We start from the raw sequence: 13,955 nt of genomic DNA on the forward strand, positions 1-13,955 counted from the left end.
GGGAGGTCGCCACAGCATGGCTTGATGAACTGTGTAGGTCCGTGCCCAGGGTCCAAACCTGCGAACCCCATGCTGCCAAAGCAAAGCATGTGAACCCAACCACCACACCACCGGGGCTGGCCCCTCACCACCCCTTCTTTTGACACTTTTCTCCTCCTGCAGCTCCCATGACCACCAGAAGTTACCCTGCCAGGCAAATCAGCATCCCTACTACTGGCCCTAAATAATCCCTGGCAATCTCCTCTCCTTCCTCCAGTCACTGACTATCCCCTCTTTAAAATGGTGTGTCATAATTTTTCCTCTCTCCTCAGAACGCCCACCAGCCACCACTCCTCGCCCCTCCCCCACTGGTGACATTCCTTCTCGCTTGCCTGTGGTTACTTCAGAGCCAGCACCTGCAGCCACACCACGCTTGACTCCTCCCCTCCAGCTCACAAGCGGAAGTGGCTTCCTAGCTAAAGCCAGGCCCTCCACCTTTGCCCTGGAGCCCTTCCCTCCTGCCATCTGCGTACCTTTAGGGGAAAGAACAGATCGTCAGTGATGTGTCTTCAGCCTCTCCCACTCCACTGCATCCTCCCTGTCAGCAATTAGGATCTCTTCCATCTTAAAAAAAAAATTCTTCCTTGCCCTCACTTCCCCCTGTAGTTACTGCCTTCTCTCTCCTCCTCCATTTTAGCCAAAGTTCTCAAAATCAAGCCCTGCTGTCTGCTTCCTCCTCTTGCTCTCCACTCTGGTTTCTGCCCTTAGGCTCTGCCAAGGGTTCCCTGCATGTCAGGAATTCTAAGTGCTTCATAGGGATGTAGGAGTCCCTTAACAACGAGGGTGGGGATAGTACGGTCTCTGTACAACACTGCAGAGTGCAGATGGCTTTAGTAAATTAGCCAAGATCACCTGGCAGGGGTTGAAACCAGACAATTGGGCTCAGAGTCCGTGATCTTGGCCACCATGCCGTACTGTACCCTATGCCTCAAACTGGAGGGTGTCTGTTCTCAGCATTCAGCACAGTGCCTTTCACATAGCAGGAGATGGGTGAACATGTCTGAATGAATGAACACAGACTGCCACCGTGGTTCAGGTCCTTATCCTCTCTCTCTTAGAACAACCCGCTAGTCAAAGGGTTCTTAAAAAGTGTATGGGCTCAGGTTTATGTCTATTTTTCTGAAAGAAGGCATAGTTTTCATGAGTTTTTCATAGGAGTCTGTGTCCAAGAAAAGTTATTAACTTCTCGATTCATTCATTTTTCTGTCTTCAGTTTCATTTTCCCCAACCTCCTCCCCCTTACATCCTGTACTTTGCCATTGGATGACTAGATTGTCAATATTTTGTTTTAATTCTGTCACTGGTAAAAATGTAAGAACAAATAACCTTTTTCACCCTAAAAAGTCTTGAATGCCTCCCCGGCTGGCTGCCTCCAAGATAAAAATCAGACACTTCGGCCCAACGGCCAAGAGTTTCAGTAATCAAGCCCCTGCACGTTTTACCAGAGCTATCTCCCATTTTTCTACTCCTTGAATCCTCCATTCCACTCCAACTGAAGTCTCCTTTTAACTTCAAAACTTCTATTCTAACCCACCTTTCAGCAGTTCATTCAGCAATAATATGTTATATTCTGGATCTGACCCAGGCACTATACCTGGGGCTGAGAATACAAAGATGAACACAACACAGTCCTTACCCTTGAGAGACAATCAATCTAATTTGGGAGAGAGATGTGAAAACAAAATGGCCAAAATATGAAATGACAAACTATTCATGAGAGTTATTCCTGCTGGAGGTGGGGTAAAGGAGACTTTCTCTTTCTAAGTAAAACATGTCTGTGTTCTTTACATGTTTCTTTTTATTTTTAATTAATTAATTAATTTTTTTTCCCCAAAGCCCCAGTAGATAGTTGTATGTCATAGTTGCACATCTTTCTAGTTGCTGTATGTGGGACGCAGCCTCAGCATGGCCGGAGAAGCGGTGCGTCGGTGCGCACCCGGGATCCGAACCTGGGCCGCCAGTAGCAGAGCATGCGCACTTAACTGCTAAGCCACGGGGCCGGCCCTACATGTTTCTTTTACAACAATTAATTTTGTAACCAGGAAAAAAGTCATATCAGGTGAATATTATGATTAATTCAATTCTGGGCACCTGAGTTCCAAGGGGGACAAAACATAAGTGTCAAAGAATTAGTATAATTAACGAGGAAAGGACAATCAACCGATAGAAAAATGGGCAAAAGCTTGAAGAAACATTTCCTAGAAGATGAAACATTTATGGTCAGTAAATATATGAAGACATGGTCAACCTCATTAATCAAGAAGTACAAACTGAGACCACAGTGAGATCCCATTTGATATCTGAGTGATGAAAATTAAGAAATCTCACAATACTAAGTGTTGGAGAGGATGTGGATCAATAGGATCTCATATACAATGTTGTTGAAACTGTAAGTTGGTAAAAACCACTTTGGTAAACAGTTTGGAATTATCTTATAAATTTGAAAGTTCACTTAGGGGGCTGGCCCAGTGGGGCCAGTGGTGTAGTGGTTAAGTTCATCAATTCCACTTTAGTGACCTGGGGTTCACGGTTTCAGATCCCGGGTACAGACCTACACACCACTCATCAAGCCATGCTGTGGTGGCATCCCACATACAAAATAGAGGAAGATTGGCACAGATATTAGCTCAGGGCTGATCTTCCTCAAACAAAAAGAGGAAGTTTGGCAAGACATGTTAGCTCATGTCCAATCTTCCTCACCCAAAAATAAAAAAATAAAAAAGAAAGTTCACTTAGCTTTTGACATAGCAATTCTACTGCTTTATAAATATGCAAGAGAAGTTCTTGTACTTGTGCATCACTGAGTTTTTACATGAATATTCTTAGTAGCACTTTTACAATAGCAAAAACCTGCAATAATCCAAATGCTCATTATCAGGAAATTGATTGTGTTAGTTTGAGTTCCCTAAAAGCAGAGACTAGGATGAGAACTTGGGGCAGGTTGCTTATTTGGGAAGTGATCTCAGGCAGCACGAGTGAAGGAGAGTGGAATAGTGAGGCAGAGTAGGAGGAGAAGTCAATATAAGGAGCACGATTTCATAGACACATCTGAGAAATGTACAAAATGCCTCCCAGAATTGTCCATCTGAAGGAAGGGAACCTGGGGCATTTATCCCTTGGATCACATCCCCCATTGATTGAGGGTTAACTCTCTTTACTTTCAGGCTGTGCCTGGGAGAGGGCTGACAAGGCTGTTGTGGCTTTCAAGAAGGCCCTGAAACAGAAACTGGAGAGGCCTAGCACTTGCAGTGGTAATTTTCAGTAACTGGGAGCTCTCATGAAACTGATCAACACATATTTGGCTAAAATCAGATGTTGGGGTCCAGGGCAGGCCACCTCAAAATATTCCGCAATGGCATATTGATTATTTTGAACTAAAGTTACTTGAGAAGCAGCTGATGCAAAAAAAAAAAAAAAAAAAAAGGCATCTTTAACCCTCCTGTCTCTGTTCCCCCTGAAGCAGGAAACAAATCTCCCTGTGAGAGATCATTTCCCTGCATCCTTATCATCAGAGCTAGAGAAGTCAGGGCTGAGAAGCCTGTATAAACAAACCTTGTTACTTTTACTAATTTACTACCGCAAGGCTAAACTCTGTTCAAATTCCTCACTAATTATGTACCCCAAACATAAGTTTCTTTGTCCTATAATTTCCTCAGAAATTTATTGTTTCTTTATGTAAAAAGATATATAAACTACCTGCTTTGTTTACTCAGAGAGCATCATTTCTCTATGATCTCCTATGTGCACATAGTAAATTGTTTTTTTCTCCTATTAATTTGGTCTTATGTCAATTTTATTACTAGTCCAGCCATAAGAACTCTCCCTCCCTGAAACATAGGTGAGCCAAGGGGAAGAACATAGCCTCTGCTGCGAGGGACAAAGTAATATTAGCATATTCACACCTTGGAATAGTCTACAGCAGCCACAATAAATGAACTCAGCTACATGCAACAAGCCTGAGATGAATCTTAGCAATATGACATGAAAAGTGAAAAAGAAGTCCCAGGATATTATGTAGGGAATAATACTCTTTTAATAAAGAAAACAACTAAAATTAACAATATATGTTTTGGGCCGGCCCCGTGGCTTAGCAGTTAAGTGTGCGTTCTCTGCTACTGGTGGCCCGGGTTCAGATCACGGGCGCGCACCAATGCACTGCATCTCTGGCCATGCTGAGGCTGTGTCCCACAGACAGCAACTAGAATGTGCAACTATGACATACAGCTATCTACTGGGGCTTTGGGGGCAAAAAAGGAGGAGGATTGGCAATAGATGTTAGCTGAGAGCCAGTCTTCCTCAGCAAAAAGAGGAGGATTAGCATGGATGTTAGCTCAGGGCTGATCTTCCTCACAAAACAAATAAATAAATAAACAATAAAAAAAAACCAATATATGTTTTGGGAATATGTATGCATGTTCACATACACACACACATACACACAAATATACGTTTGTGTATATATACATAAATACATAGACATAAATTTTTGAAAATTAAAAAAAGTTCTGTGTACTTAAATTTCAAGAAAAAGAAAACTACAAAAGATTATTAAAAGAACATAAAAAGAAATCCTGGGGCCGGCCCTGTGGCTTAGCGGTTGAGTGCGTGCGCTCTGCTGCTGGTGGCCTGGGTTCAGATCCTGGGTGCGCACCAATGCACCGCTTCTCCGGCTATGCTGTGGCCGCGTTCCACGTACAGCAACTAGAAGGATGTGCATCTATGACATACAACTATCTACTGAGGCTTTGGGGGAAAAAAATAAATAAATAAAATTAAAAAAAAAAAAAAAAAGAAATCCTGGGGGCCAGCCCCATGGCCTAACGGTTAAGTTTGGTGTGCTCCGCTTCAGCAGCCTGGGTTCAGTTCCCAGGCGCAGACCTACGCCACTCGTCAGCAGCCATGCTGTGGCAGTGACCCACATACAAAATAGAGGAAGATTGGCACAGGTGTTAGCTCAGAGAAAATCTTCCTCACCAAAAAAAAAAAAAGAAAGAAAGAAATCCTGAAAATTAATGAGAAAAAGATAAATAACCAATAGAAAAATGGGCAAAAAGGGGCTGGCTCAGTGGCGTAGTGGTTAAGTTCACACACTCCACTTTAGCAGCCCAGGGTTTGTAGGTTTGGATGCCAGGTGCAGACCTATGCACCACTCATCAAGCCATGCTGTGGAGGCATTCCACATATAAAATAGAGGAAGATGGGCACAGATGTTAGCTCAGAGAAAATCTTCCTCAAGCAAAAAGAGGAAGATTGGCAACAGATGTTAGCTTAGGGCCAATCTTCCTCACCAAAAATAAATAAATAAATAAATAAATAAATAAATAAATAAATAAATAAATAAAATATTGTCCAAAAAAAGCAAAGAAAAATGGGCAAAAAGATATGAACAGATCACAAAAGAGCAAATATATATAGGTAATAAATATATATAAACACACTGAACCTCAACTTTTTAAAAAAGCAAGACTTTTTAACTTTAAATTTTTATAAAGCTAGGGCAATTTTTTAAATTAATTTTTTTTGTGTGTGTGCGTGTGAGGAAGATTGGCCCTGAGCTAACATCTGTTGCCAATCATCCTCTTTTTGCTTGAAGAAGAGTGGCCCTGAGCTAACATCTGTGTCAATCTTCCTCCATTTTGTATGGGGGATGCCACCACAGCATGGCTTGATGAATGATGTGTAGGTCCACACCCGGGATCTGAACCCAGGAATCCCAGGCCACCAAAGCGGAGCACGTGAACTTAACCACTATGCCACTGGGCCAGCCCCTAATTTCTTATTTTTAATAAAAGTTATTTTTTAGATAATAATATTTTTAAGAGCAAAAAAATGATAAACACAAGATTAAGCACTGGGTGGGGGACTATGTGTAAGTTGTCCATTCTAGTTTTTAGGGTGGATGATAAGTAACAAAAGAGGATCTCACATGAACCAATGAATACAGGCTCCTGACTCATGGATTATGTTGAACCCAGTCCTGTACACCTGAGGTCCAAGAAATAAGATTATATGGTATGAGAAATACATTCAGAGGTACTTATAAGATATATTGGTAATACAAAGGAGGGAGCTGGAAGATACTCCCTCATAACTGTGAAGGTCAGGGAAGATGGACCAAAGAGGTAGCAGTTCATGGTTTAGAAGAATAAGGAGAGGATCACCAAATTTGGGAGGAGGTGGAGGGTGTGGGAGGGCATTCCAAGTGGAAAGAGCAGCATGGACAAAGGTACAGAAATGAGAGACAGTGCGGCATGATCAACAGACTACAGACAACTCATGTTGGTAGAAAAGGAGAATGAGAGAGGTAGAGGCAAGTGACAGATCCAGAGGATAAGAAAATGTCCACCGTATGGAGGTTAGACATTATTCCACATTATAAGCAAATGAGCATTGGAGAATTTTAAGCAGGGTACTAACGTGATTTGTTGCTGGAAGATTCTCACAGCAGAGTGGAGGACTGGTTAGATGGTGCTGGAGGCAGGAAGATCAGTTAGGATAGTATGATCTTGATCCAGGTGAGAGGTACTGAAGGCCTAATTTTCAGGAGCTCTGGTGTGTGGAGGCATGTGTGGTCTAAATCAAGAAGTTTTTAAGAGGTAGAATGGAAGAATTTTATTTCCCTGCTCTCCTGTGCTTTTCTTTATAGCACTTATCACCTTGACATATTTACTTACCTATTATCATCTGTCTCCCTCCACCAGGATGTAAACTTCAGGAGAGCAAAGATGTTAATTTTGTTCCCTCCTCAATCCCCAGGGCCTAACAGTTCCTGGCATATGATAGGTACTAAACAATTATTTGCTGAAGGCATGAAGTTTAGCTAGGAAGGAAAAATATAAAGTAATAAACAATAGGGGAAGAATTTCTAATGTTCCAGTCTAATTTAGCTCCTATATCTCCTATTAATCTCTTCCGGAGCTCAGAATCCAGCTAAGTATTTGACCAAACAATAAAATCTTCCCACTTCTGGCTCTCATCCTTGTCTCAGCCTGAGTTAACGATCTTTCCTGCCTCCTTGACCTATCCTACCTGCTCTCTAACTACTTCCACTTTTTATCTCTAGAACCTTTTGTTTTCCAGGTTACCTTAAGATCCTTTGCCATAGGCTTATACAGTTCTCACATTGTTATATGATCATATACCTGCTAGATATTCTGCCTTCGTCCCTGCAGATCCACTCTCTACCCTTCTCCAGAGGCTGACCTTGAAGGACAGCATCATCTAGGCTCACTTGCCCTTAGGCTTCCTCTTGGATTCAGCCAGTGGGAGGTACCACAGAAGATTGGGGCGGGGGGGGGGGCTGTAGAAAGTAGGGCTGTATTCCTCTAAATTCCTGTTGTCCTTCTCTCTCCTTCAGCTATTGCTCTCACTGAGCACTGGTTCCATCTCTTTGCCCCTTCAGGCCTATGGTTGATAATGGCTTCTCAGCAGATGCTAGCCCTGGGGTGCTTCACTATCCCTTGTTGGTTTCCGTCAAATCTGCCCATATCTTTGTACACTGTCCCTTCATTAACTCTCTTCAGTTACACATTTTGAGCAGGCCATCTGTTTCCTGCTGATCTTGGCTGATACAAAAGCAAAAATACAGATTGTACCTTTTTAAAAAAATTGAGACATGGTTCACAAAATTCACCCTTTTAAGTATACAATTCAGTGGTTCTTAGTATAGTTGAGCAAATTGTATCTTTTTTCTTTTTGTTTTTTTTTAAAGATTTTATTTATTTATTTTTCCCCCAAAGCCCCAGTAGATAGTTGTCTGTCATAACTGCACATCCTTCTAGTTGCTGTATGTGGGACGCGGCCTCAGCATGGCCGGAGAAGTGGTGCGTCGGGTGCGCGCCCGGGATCCGAACCCGGGCCACCAGCAGCGGAACGCGCACACTTAACCGCTAAGCCATGGGGCCGGCCCATCTTTTTTCATTTAATATGTAATCAAATGTTTTCCAAGTTACCCCATTGTCTGCATACTCACTGGTGAGTTACACAATGTTGCATACCATAAGTTACTTAATCATTTATGTTTCAAACTTTCACTATCACCAATAAGGCTATAATAAATATTGTTGTTCATGTGGCCATGCTCTTTTGGGGAGGATTATTTCTCAAGGAAAAGTTTCTAGGAATGGTATGGATGAGTCAAAGGGAGTCGCATCTCTATTAAGGCTCTTCACACATACTGTTGAATTGATTTTAAAAGGATTATAACAACTCACATTGCTCCAGCTTTCTCGGAATATACCATTGCATAATCTCATTAGCATTGGAAAGTACATAAGATATATATATTTTGCTAATGTAGTAAGTGGTATTACCTTTTGAACTTCTTTGATAGCCATACCAATCCTAAGCCATTTAAAGCCATTTTTAGCTAAATGGGAATGGAGAGACAGTGATTTTGTGGGGATGGGGTAGAGAGAAGGTAAAGGGGTTTGCTCCCCAAATTCCTCCTTCTCCATCCAGCCCCTTCATCCTGTTTACAAGTCAGTTTCTTCCTCTTCAGTGAGCTCTGTTTCTTCAGGGCCTAGCACAGTGCCTGGCACTGTCCTGAATACCAACAAACATTTATAAAATGGATAAATGATGAAGGAGGAGCGTTAAGATATATGCACACAGAGCTGGTCATACTAGTGTACGAGCATTAATGGCTCTCCTTTTTTAAAAATTATTTTATTGAGGTCATAATGGTTTATAACATTGTGAAATTTCAGGTGTACATTATTATTTATCAGTTTCTGTATAGACTGCATCATCCTCACCACCAATAGTCTAATTTTTATCTGTCACCACATATACGTGTCCCTTTACCCCTTTCACCCACCCCCCAAACCACTTGCCCTCTGGTAACCACTAATCTGTTCTCTTTGTCCATGTGTTTGTTGATCTTCCACATATGAGTGAAATCATGTGGTGTTTGCTCTCTGTCTGGCTTATTTCACTTAACACAATACCCTCAAGGTCCATCCATGTTGTTGCAAATGGAATGATTTTGTCTTTTTTTATGGCTGAATAGTATTCCATTGTATATATGTATACCACATCTTCTTTATCCATTCATCAGTTGATGGGCACTTGGGTCGCTTCCACAATGTGAATAATGCTGCAGTGAACACAGGGGTGCATCAGTCTCTTTGAATTGTTGATTTCAAGTTCTTTGGATAAATACCCAGAAGTGGGATAGCTGGATCGTATGGTATTCCTATTTTTAATTTTTTTTGAAATCTCCATACTGTTTTCCATAGTGGCAGCACCAGTTTGCACTCCCACCAGCAGTGTATGAAGGTTCCCTTTTCTCCACATCCTCTCCAACGTTTGTTGTTTTTTGTTTTGGTGATTATAGCCATTCTAATGGGTGTAAGGTGATATCTCATTGTAGTTTTGATTTGCATTTCTCTGATGATAAGTGATGTTAAACATCTTTTCATGTGCCTGTTGGCCATCTGCATATCTTCTTTGGAAAAATATCTGTTCATATTCTCTGCCCATTTTTTGATTGAGTTGTTTGTTTTTTTGTTGTTGAGTTGTACGGGTTCTTTATATATTTTGGAGATTAACCTCTTGTTGGATATATGATTTGCAAATATTTTCTCCCGGTTGGTGGGTTGTCTTTTCATTTCATTTTGTTCCTAGTTTCCTTTGCCTTGCAGAAGCTCTTTAGTCTGATGTAGTCCCATTTGTTTATTTTTTCTTTTGTTTCCATGCCTGAGTAGACATGGTATTCGAAAAGATGCTGCTAAGACACATGTCAGAGTGTACTGCCTATATTTTCTTCTAGGAGTTTTATGGTTTCATGTCTTACCTTCAAGTCTTTAATCCATTTTGAGTTAATTTTTGTGTATGGTGAAAGATAATGGTCTACCTTCATTCTTTTGCATGTGGCTGTCCAGTTTTCCCAGCACCATTTATTGAAGAGACTTTCATTTCTCCACTGTATGTTCTTGGCTCCTTTGTTTAAGATTAGCTGTCCATAGATGTGTGATTTTATTTCTGGGCTTTCAATTCTGTTCCACTGATCAGTGTATCTGTTTTTGTGCCAGTACCATGCTGTTTTGATTACTATAGCTTTGCAGTATATTTTGAAGTCAGGGATTGTGATGTCTCCAGCTTTGTTCTTTTTTCTCAGGATTGCTTTCGCTATTTGGGGTCTTTTGTTGTTCCACACAAATTTTAGGATTCTTTGTTCTATTTCCGTGAAGAATGTCATTGGGATTCTGATTGGGATTGCATTGAATCTGTAGATTCCTTTAGGTAATATGGACATTTTAACTATGTTTACTCTTCCAATCCATGTGCAATCCATTTCTTTACGTTGTCTTCAATTTCTTTCAATAATGTCTTGTAGTTTTCAGTGTACAGGTCTTTCACCTCTTTGGTTAAATTTATTCCTGGATATTTTATTCTTTTTGTTGCAATTGTAAATGGGATTGTATTCTTGAGTTCTCTTTCTGCTAGTTCCTTACTAGAGTATAGAAATGCAACTGCTTTTTGTAAGTTGACTTTGTACCCAGCAACTTTGCTGTGGTTGTTGATTATTTCGAATAGTTTTCTGATGGATTCTTCAGGGTTTTCTATATATAAAATCATGTCATCTGCAAACAGCAAGAGTTTCACTTATTCTTTCCCAATTTGGATACCTTTTATTTCTTTTTCTTGCCTAATTGCTCTGGCCAAAACCTCCAGTACTATGCTGAATAAGACTGGCAAGAGTGGGCACACTTGTCTTGTTCCTATTCTCAGAGGGATGGCTTTCAGTTTTTCCCCATTGAGTATGGTGTTGGCTGTGGGTTTGTCATATATGGCCTTTATTATGTTGAGGTACTTTTCTTCTATACTCATTTTATTGAGAGTTTTTATAATAAATAGATGTTAGATCTTGTCAAATGCTTTCTCTGCATCTATCGAAATGATCATATGGTTTTTATTCCTCATTTTGTTAATGTGATGTATCACATTGATTGATTTGCAGATGTTCAACCATCCCTGCGTCCCTGGTATAAATTCCACTTGACCATGGTGTATGATCCTTTTAATGTACTGCTGTATTCAGTTTGCCAATATTTTGTTGAGGATTTTTGCATCTATTTTCATCAGCAATATAGGCCTGTAATTTTCCTTCTTTGTGTTGTCCTTGTCTGGTTTTGGGATCAGGGTGATGTTGGAATGGCGTTCCTTTTAACGTACTCTTTGAAATCAATGCTTTCCATTCCCTCCAAATAAACATACTGACTACTACCCATGGCCTGCCGAACGCTTTGGACTAGCGAGTTCATCTCTGGAATACCTACACACTTCTTCCTACCAGTTAAATTAGATGGCCAACAAGAGTCTGTTCTGTTGGTCCCAAACCTGCTTATGATAGCTGTGTGCCGGAGTGTAATTAATTTAAGTAAAATTACATAAACTGATGAAATATAAACATGAAAAGAAAGAGTTGTTTCGGGGCCGGCCTGGTGGCGTGGTGGTTAAGTGCACGTGCCCCGCTTTGGCGGCACAGGGTTCGCAGGTTCGGATCCCGGGTGCGCACTGGCACACTGCTTGTCAAGCCATGCTGTGGCGGTGTCCCATATAAAATAGAGGAAGATGGGCACAGATGTTAGCCCGGGGCCAATCTTCCTCAGTGAAAAAGAGGAGGATTGGCATCAGATGTTAGCTCAGGGCTGATCTTCCTCACACACACAAAAAAGAGTTGTTTCTATGAAATGTTAGTTGAATGCTTTGGAAATAGTAGCTAACGACCAGTTGAAAATTACTGTCAAACTAGATGTGGGTAAGACAATTACAAAGGATTTTTTTTTAAAAGATGGAGCCTCTACTTATATAGCTTTGCAAAAAGTTTTAAGTCCTCAGTCAACTTTAAAGAAGCAAATTGGAAAGCACAGAAAAAACATCATGGATATGATTTATGTAAGAAAGACAACTCAAGAACTCTAATCAGCACTCTTGCTCAGAGTGAAACTTTGGTCTCACATTGAAAGATTGACAAGTGGGTGTTCCTTATAGGTTTTAAGTGAAAATGAAATGGGAAGGTGTGTATTTGCCTGTTTTTTTTTTAATCACTCACTGTTTTAACATACTTTTGCAATTAACTGACCAACTATTGGGCCAAATCCAACTTGTTTGGGCAGGGATAAATCCTTATTCCCTAATCTTTTTGATTTTATAGGAGGGCAGGTAGGGGAGACTTTGTCCTGGTTCTTCCAGAAGGAGCAACTTACCTAATTGGTGAATTTTGATTTGTGTGCCCTCAGAGAGAGTGCAGTCTTTCCTAATTGGACATGGATAAGGTTGCTGGCCTCTACAAGGGGGAGATTAGAGGTTTGGGGGAAGTAATTTTAATTCAGGGAATATTAAAAAGACTACCCGTTATCATCCAAGCCAGTCTTCAGTTCAGCCTTATTGGTAATAAAGTCAATATATTAATCTTTTCATTGGCTCCAAACTTACAAGAAAGGGATGCTACTTACTGTGCCTATACTACTCCAACAGTGTTGGATAAGATGGCTTCTATGTGCTGTCACAATCAACATATATTATTTTCCCTTTTATTTTAGCCCATGATTCTGTTCATTCAGAAGAAAAGTTGTCTCTGGTTTGCAGATGGTAGTGTAGCCTTGTTTGAAGTTCAATCTGTATCTCAAGCTAGACAAAGAAGAAAACATGTATGGCTCCTGAGAAATACTGATATCAGGAAATATTTACTGAGAAGGGAAGAGGAATCCAAACGTGGCTCCTGCCAATCCTTCTGTCCCCTCCCCCACCGTATCCTGAGAGAGTGTTGCCTGTCCTGTTGATTTCTGGGACATGTAAACACGGCAAACTTAAGGTCACAGTCTGTATGGTTATTTAAACGAGAACTGCAAACACAGCTGAGAATAGTCTAGCCTTTTTTCAATGTCCTTTAAGGTATTTTATAACCCTATAGTGGGTCATAAAATCAATGCAGTAGGTCCTGATCAGTATTTAAAAAGAAATAAAAATGATAAAGTTGAAAATATCAGCAAGCATTGCATAAAATAAGGGTAATATTTCATGAAACCTTTGTCTCAGAGGTGTGTGTATTTGTGTGCATGTGTGTGTGTATATTCTGGGTTGAGATGTGGAATATATTTTTTATGGAGGGTCACAGTCAAAAACGTTTCCAAAGAATATCATTCAGCCATAAAAAAGAAGAAAATCCTGCCATTTTCGACAACATGGATGGACCTGAGGGCACTATGCTAAGTGAAATAAGTCAGACAGAGAAAGACAAATACTGTATGATCCCCCTTATATATGGAATCTAAAAAAAGCCAAACTCATAGAAAGTTGTAAAAGAAAAAAAGTTTGCTAAGCACTGGTTTTAGGTGCACATTTCTTCTCCCTTTCATTTTTGCTCTTTGCTAATTTCCTCTCTGAAACTCTGCTGCCTTGTGAATAAAAATTATTGTAATTAACAACTAGAGAAGCAAGGGCCAATTCTCATTATGTAAACAGCTGGTATGCAAAAACTGTTGCCCCTACTTCATTGCTCTGAGTCAATCAAATGTCCACATATCATTAAGATGGAAGGGCTGAGATCTGGAACTTCCTTAAGTAAGAGGTTACAGAAAAATCTACTTTAAAATTTATCACCTGTACTGTTCAAGCTCCAGTGGTTCTTCCCAGCCTACAAATTACACAGAGTTCAGCTTGGCCTTCAGGACTATGGCCCTACCTTACTTTCCTTTCCACACTGATAAGCCTACTCTCCTCCCTCCCGAATCCTGTGCTCCAACCACACTGACCGCTTGGTGTTGTTCCCTGAACACTCCATCTTGTTCTGTGTCCTTGATTGCACTGTCCCTTCTGCCTGGGGCTGCCTCCTCAATTAGCCCATCTCTGCTTGCCAAAGTCCCCCTGCTCCTTCAAAGATCCAGTTCCAATTTTCTTTCCTGGTTCCT

This window comes from Ceratotherium simum, chromosome 3 (assembly GCF_057802395.1).
Source record: "Ceratotherium simum simum isolate JZ-2026a chromosome 3, ASM5780239v1, whole genome shotgun sequence".
Classification (NCBI taxonomy): domain Eukaryota; kingdom Metazoa; phylum Chordata; class Mammalia; order Perissodactyla; family Rhinocerotidae; genus Ceratotherium; species Ceratotherium simum.